This window comes from Bos taurus, chromosome 27 (genome assembly GCF_002263795.3).
Source record: "Bos taurus isolate L1 Dominette 01449 registration number 42190680 breed Hereford chromosome 27, ARS-UCD2.0, whole genome shotgun sequence".
Lineage (NCBI taxonomy): Eukaryota > Metazoa > Chordata > Mammalia > Artiodactyla > Bovidae > Bos > Bos taurus.
Window position 1 is genome coordinate 26,401,926 of NC_037354.1, and position 6,652 is coordinate 26,408,577.

General features: G+C 48.0%; 1 long non-coding RNA gene across 1 annotated transcript in view; it reads right to left on the minus strand.

The window, feature by feature from the left end:
• Positions 1–4,590: 4,590 nt before the first annotated feature.
• The window catches only part of LOC101906081 (uncharacterized), a 32,058-nt gene continuing 29,996 nt past the window's right edge, over positions 4,591–6,652 (minus strand). The window contains exon 4 of the long non-coding RNA XR_003032964.2: positions 4,591–5,325. This is a non-coding gene — a long non-coding RNA (uncharacterized lncRNA). The remainder of the gene's footprint in view (positions 5,326–6,652) is intronic.

The following is a 6,652-nucleotide window of genomic DNA, read 5'->3' on the forward strand; positions in this document are numbered from 1 at the left end:
TTCCTAGAATTTGTGAACTTGCTAGATTACATGGCAAAGGGGAAGTGAAGTTACAGATGGAATTAAGTTTGTGATGAGTTGATCTTGGGTGGAGGAGATTGTCCTGGTGGTAATGTAGTCACAAGGATCCTTACAAGCGGAAGAGAAGTGGCAAAAGAGAGAACCAGCACGATGGCAGCGTGAGCAGGGCTCAGCTGCATGCCCCTGGCTTTGGAGACAGAGGAGGAGGGCCACAAGTCAGTGAATGTAAGCTGCCTCAAGAAGCTGCAAGAGGCAAGAAAGGGATTCTCTCCTAGAGCCCCCAGAAGAAACGCAGCCCTGCCAACACCTCAACACCTCGACTTTAGTCCAGTGAGAGCTGTGTTAGACTTCGGATCTCCAGCGCTGTAAGATAATGTACGTGTATTGTTTTAAGTCACCATGCGTGTCGTCATTTGTTATAGCAGTCAAAAGAAACTAAATTGATGACCCAACTTGGAAACCCAAAATAAATGACAGCCGTTATGAGAGATAAAAGAGCCTTTAGTTCCAAATGCTTGGTTTTTAAGTGTCAAAAACAAAACCATGAAAGAATGAGAAAACGTGTGCCATAAACAATAGACTGAAAAGAGAACAGATAAAGAATCGGACGACTCTGTACCCTGGGAGGTCAGATGAGGTTTTCCTAGGAGAGGGAAAGGGAGTCAGAAAGGCAATAAGGTCATAAGATGCTGTTTATCTTCTTAACAGGTCCTTGCACTCTGTTGCTTCTTTTATCCTCAAACAATAGAATTCCACACATATATATGTATACAAATACATACACACACATACGGGCTTCCCAGGAGGCGCTAGTAGTAAAGAACTCACCTGCCAATGCAGGAGACATAAGAGACGTAGGTTCAGTCCCTGGGTTGGGAAGATCTCCTGGAGGAGGGCATGGCAACTCACTCCAGTATTCTTGCCCGGAGAATCCCATGGACAGAGGAGCCTTGTGGGCTATAGTCGATAGGATCCCACAGGGTCGGAGACAACTGAGCAACTGAGCATGCGCATGCACACACACACATACATATGCGTCTAAGAATAGTTAACCGCTCCCCTCCCAGGGATCAAACCCGTGCCCCCCTGCAGTTGAAGAGGGGCATCTTAACTACTGGAGGGCCAGGGAAGTCCCAGTTGAAGGGTTTTTTTATTTGTTTGTTTGTTTTTATTTTTGGCTGCACTGGGTCTTTTTTTGCTGAGTGGGGGGGGCGGGGTGGGGGGAGGGGTGGGGGTTTTTCTCTAGTTGAAAGAAGTGGGGACTGCTCTCCATTTGCGGTGCTCAGGTTTCTCACTGCAGCGGCTTCACTTGTCGCAGAGCACAGGCTCTAGGGCACGCAGGCTTCAGTAGCTGTGGCATCCGGGCTCTAGACCCCAGGCTTCAATAGTTGTGGCGCATGGACTTCGGTGCCTCTCGGAATGTGGGATCTTCCTGGAGCAGGGATCCACCCGTGTCCCCTGCATTGCAAGGTGGATTCTTAACCACTGGGCCACCAGGGAAGCACAAGGTTGGACTCTTAGCAGTTGTAGGAACACAGACCTAGAGCCTGGAGATCCAGAGCTCCTGCGCTCTGGCTAACTGAACTCTTGGGTCATCCTTGACTCCAGTATTTATCAACGAAAACCCCTCACGTGTTTAAATTACTTTCCTTGCCTAAATCCAACAAAATGAATCTTTTCTTCTAGTGGAACATCTTGCAGGGTCAAGGCGGTCACTATTCTAAACATTCGCTCTCCTGTCCTCCAGGAGTATTTGCATCTTGCCTGCTTCCTTACAGGAAAGGTCCTGAAAGACCAACCTGAGGTCGTCCACAGACACCCTGGTCTCTGACAGCCAGCTCCCCAGCTCTCTTCCCAGCCCTTCCTAGTCTCTTCTGACTTCACACGTGCTCCAGGTTTAATGTGTGGTCAGTGAGAGCCAGAACTTTGTAGACTTCACAGTATTTCCTGGTTCATGGCCCTGTGAAAAATCTAGGTTTTTTTTCCCCCTCTGTGTTTACAACAGACTTCTGTTGCTTAGATTCCCACACAGAGGGGAAAAACCCAGGAAGCCGTCTGCTGCTTTTTCCTCAAACTCTGCAATGGCACAGCCAACCCCCTGGGCTATTGTGAATCCTTAGAGTTTTGACCTTAGGATGATTTATGGAGGTTGTAAAAGTAAGTTTATGAGGGGAAAAAAGTGCAGGCATGTAATGTGTATAGAGAGAGAGAAGGGGGTTGGGGAATATAGACACAGTAAAATCTCCTAATCTTAGGGGAATGTATATGTGTGAGCTGTGTGTGTGCTTGGTTACTCAGTCATGTCTGACACTTTGCAAGCCCATGGATTGTAGCTCACTGTCCATGGGTTTCTCCAGGCAAGAATACTGGAGTGGGTTGCCATTTCTTACTCCAGGGCATCTTCCCCACCCAAGGATCGAACCCTCATCTCCTCTGGCTCCTACACTGCAGGCAGATTCTTTACCACTGAGCCACAGGGGAAGCCCTAATAATTATTTATGTTTATCATATTCGTTCCTAAATAGGCACAAGTGCCTTAAAGATATGAATAGAAAATTCACATAGACATACAACTGATTAGCAGACGTACAAGCAACTGTTCAATCTCACTAGCCTAATAAATATTTCTAGGTTAAAAGAAAATGCCCTTTCTATTTTTCAAATAATTAAACTTATTTTTTAAATGAATCCAATAAAATCCAATCCAATACTCCCATTGAGACTATAAATTAGCACAAGTCTTACAGGGTAAAATTCAAGAGCTTTTAAAAATCTTGATTCCCCTTTAATAGTTCCCTGTAGTGAGTCTAATACAAGGAAATCATCTTAAATATGGCAAAAGACTTTTGAAACAAAAATGCCCAGCCAGCGCAATAAGTAATGTGTAAAGTAAGAAACAAGCAAATACCTAGCACTTAGGGAATGGTTTCAAAAATTGTGACAGGTTCACTCAGCAGAATATTAGATCGTCTAGCTAACTCCCTTTCTTTTTTCTCTTTTATTTATTTCTTTTTTTTTTTTGGCTTCCGGGATTTTAGTTCCCGGACTGGAGATGGAACCCAGGCCTCAGGCTGGCAATGAAAGCAGGACTTCTAACCACTGGACTGCCAGGGAACTCGCAGCTGCCTTTGTTAGGACAAAGACAGACAGGAGAGGACAAGGTTCCAGTTAGCTCTGCCAGGATTGGCTGTTTTGTTTTACACACAGTGTTGTAAAGCTGAAACCGCTGGAATCCAGGGATGTGCTTATCAACAAACAATGGACTTATTAAACTATTTTTTAAATTAATTAAGAAATGAAAAGCCTTTTCTGGTAAATGACTACAGGGTACATTTATCAGTTTCTAGCACATTTCCTGGCCAAAGGAGGTGACAGCAATTATTATTAGAGTAGTCAGGGATGTTTTATTGAATGCTGACTATATGTCAGGGGCTTTCTCAAGTGGTCCATATCATCTTATTTTATTCTCATTGCACACATTTTGCAAGGCTGCCCAAGCTAGAGTGTTCCAATCTGTTTCCCTCCTAAGCATTTTGCCAGCCAGGTAGGTACGATGGCCCTGAGGGATGAAGACTTCCCAGTTATTAGCTTGGGGATCCTGGCAACCTGATCCCGGATTTTATTGCACTTGTGAAAGAGGACTGCGCAGGAAAAAGCAGGGAACTGGATTTGCCCATCAGCAGCCAGCTCAGCCACCCAGACCAGCAGTCTCCAGCCACCATAGGGCCTCACTGGGCTCCGGGAGGAATTGGTGCCCATGCCGGTGCTGGCCAGGTGCCCGCTCCAGATACAGGCTGAGGCGCCAAGTGTAGACAGCAAGGGCAGGGCAATCTGGTGTGTGGAGTCCACTACAGAAGATAGAAAACCCCTGGGAAGTAAAGGAGATGCAAATTCTTCCTTTTGAATTTGGCCTTTTCAGCCTTCTTTGTAGCCTCCCCACCACCCCACACCAACCCCTTCTTCCCTCCCCCAACCCTCCACCTCAACCTGCAGCCTATAGCTTCACGCCTTTCAAACCAACAGGGAAAAAACAGAATACTGTCTTCTTAGTCCCATTTCTTCAGAACAACATTGGCAGGGCGCTGTGCCCTCCTCCCGAGGGTGTGACGGTGAAAATTTCAACCAAGACAGCCTCGGAATGGCCAAACCTCAGAACATCCCAGCTGAGCCAGCCCCAGGTAGAAACCTGAAGTCAAAAGCATTTCTCTTATTCCTTCTCATGTCTCTCATTTGGGGCGGGGGGTGGGGAAGGAATTTTATGTCTATTACAAGAAGAAACATTAACTTGTTGAAAAACTGAACGCTGCTGGATTTGGAAGGAAAAGTGGGAATCCCTGATGTAGCCCTCTGCGCTTCTGAGGCCTCTGCTTTTGTTTTTTCTGGTACTTACTCTGTAGTTTTGAAATATAAGCCTACTCAACTACAGCTCGATTTTTCAGTTTTAGATAGTGCCTATTGCCTTCCTAGCGGAAAAGCAAGATCTAGGGTTACCGGAAGGAAGACCCCTTCTGGGCCCGGAGAGAGGGCTCTTGTCTGACACCAGGAAATGAATTGTTCAAGGATTCACACGTGCTGACAGAACGAGAGACTTTATTGGGAGGGGGCAGCTGGGCGGAGAGCAGGAGGGTCAGGGAACCCAGGAGGACTTTTCTCCCATCTAGCTGGTATTATGGTGATGCTATTAGTCTCCAGGCTGTCTCTGGCCAATCACTCTGACTCAGGGTCCTTCCTGGTGGTGCCTGCATTGTTCAGCCAAGATGGATGCCAGCAAGAAGGATTCTGGGTAATTCTTACATATGGTAATTCTTACCATGTGTTGGTAAGACATATGGGCTGCTGTCTCCTTTTTGACCTTTCGGTGGTGGCTTGTTAGTCCTGTGTTCCTTACCAGGATCTCCCTGTCATAAAGTACCTCACACACACGGTTACTGTGGTGCCTGACTAGGGTGGGCAGTTTCAGTCAGCGTTTCCCCTAACACCAGGGCTCTCACGAGCACTGCCTCCCACACACTCCACCTCACCCCTCATCCCGCTCACAAACCCTAAATCCACATTTAGGGTTTCCATCCTGGTGACCTTTCATTTTATTCACAGCTGTAGCAAAGTTGTGTATTCTCTCCTCTGAGTTCTCGTCCATTGATTTTGGCCCTTGTGGATTTATGCTTTTTTTTTCTTTTCACTCCTTCGCTCCATTTTAGTGGGTTTGGGAGACTCATCAATCCTCTTGTCACCAAAAGTCGGCTTATCAGTCTCCAGTGTGTTCTTTCTTCTCCAAAGCCTTGACTTGGACCCATTCTTCAGAGTCTGTGAGCCGATAAAAGAAAAGCTTGTCATTTCCCTTCCCAAGGGTACTTGCATAATTTTATGAGGAAACACTGGATAACAAAAAATATTCAGGTTCCAGAAGAGAGGTTTATGGAGCAGAATTTCAGGCAGGAGTTTGGGTCCCTGGACACTTGGGTGACACCTCTCAGAGTCTGTCTGTCCTGCCTAAGGGTGAGGCCAGTAGGCAAGTCCTCAGGCCAGGAAGGGGTTAAGGGCCAGCCGGCAGGAAGGACTAGGAAGGGAGGGGAAGGGAGAAGACAAAGGAATCCGGGTCTCTGAAGGAAGAGGGCTCGTGGGCTGGACCAGCTTGTCCCTTCCCTGGACTTGCTAAATATAACTGTTCAGTAATCTGCAGTCCCAGGGGGGTCAGGCTCAGAGGAGGAGCCAGGCCGGGAAAGAAGTGGGTGTTGGGCCCCCCAGGTCAGAGGTGAGCTGGGGAAGGCGTCACCAGCGCCTTCTTTTCCTGGACTCAGTGCCCCGAGTTCAGTGTCATCCCCGTTTGGGGGTTTCACATGGAGTAGTCTGAGGGGCTGCCTGCACTTGCCCAGCGCGTGATAAAGATCCGCTGTCCCTGGGTCACTGCGATGGAGGGCCTGCATTCCTCCAGGTTCTTTATCTGGGGAACATTCCTGACTAAAACGGGACAGACCCCAGAGGAGTGCTGATGGACAGGGCCTCTGCCCAGAGCACACAGGCCCGGCCCCGGGCTCGGGGGCCCCGCCAGGACTGCTCCCTGGAGCGAACCCTTAGGAAGGGCCTCGCGCCTCGCAGAGGCGCTGGGCAGGGACCTGACGGGCAGCACCATTGCTGGAAGTCCTGGCGTCCCCCTGCCCTGTCTGTTTACGGGACAGCCAGAGGTCTACATCTTGGGTCCAGGGTTCGGTGAAGGAGCAGATCATGGGCTCTGTCAATGGGAAACTTACGTTCTCTGTTAAAAATATCAACAGAGAAAATCTCTTGTGGACAGGGCAGTGAGAAAGAGAAAGCTGGATTCAGAGACTGGTTTCACTTCACAGTAAAGAAAAAGCCCTTCCCTCTCTTTGGAGAGAGAGGTTTCTGTACCCTCTCAGAAAAGGTCTTAATCATCTAGTATTTCCTTTTACGCAGGCACAGCGGTTCTGTTTATGAAAGAAAGCAGACCTTTTCCTCACCATGCATATTGTGGAGAGGATTGTTTACAACACAACACACACAGGGCTAAGGCTCCAGGCACTTTGCAAACACAGCCTCTCAGGGCTGACCAAGGTTGTGGTGCTTTCAGTCTTGCCACGAGGTTAATTTGCTTCATGGTTTATGCAGGATTCTC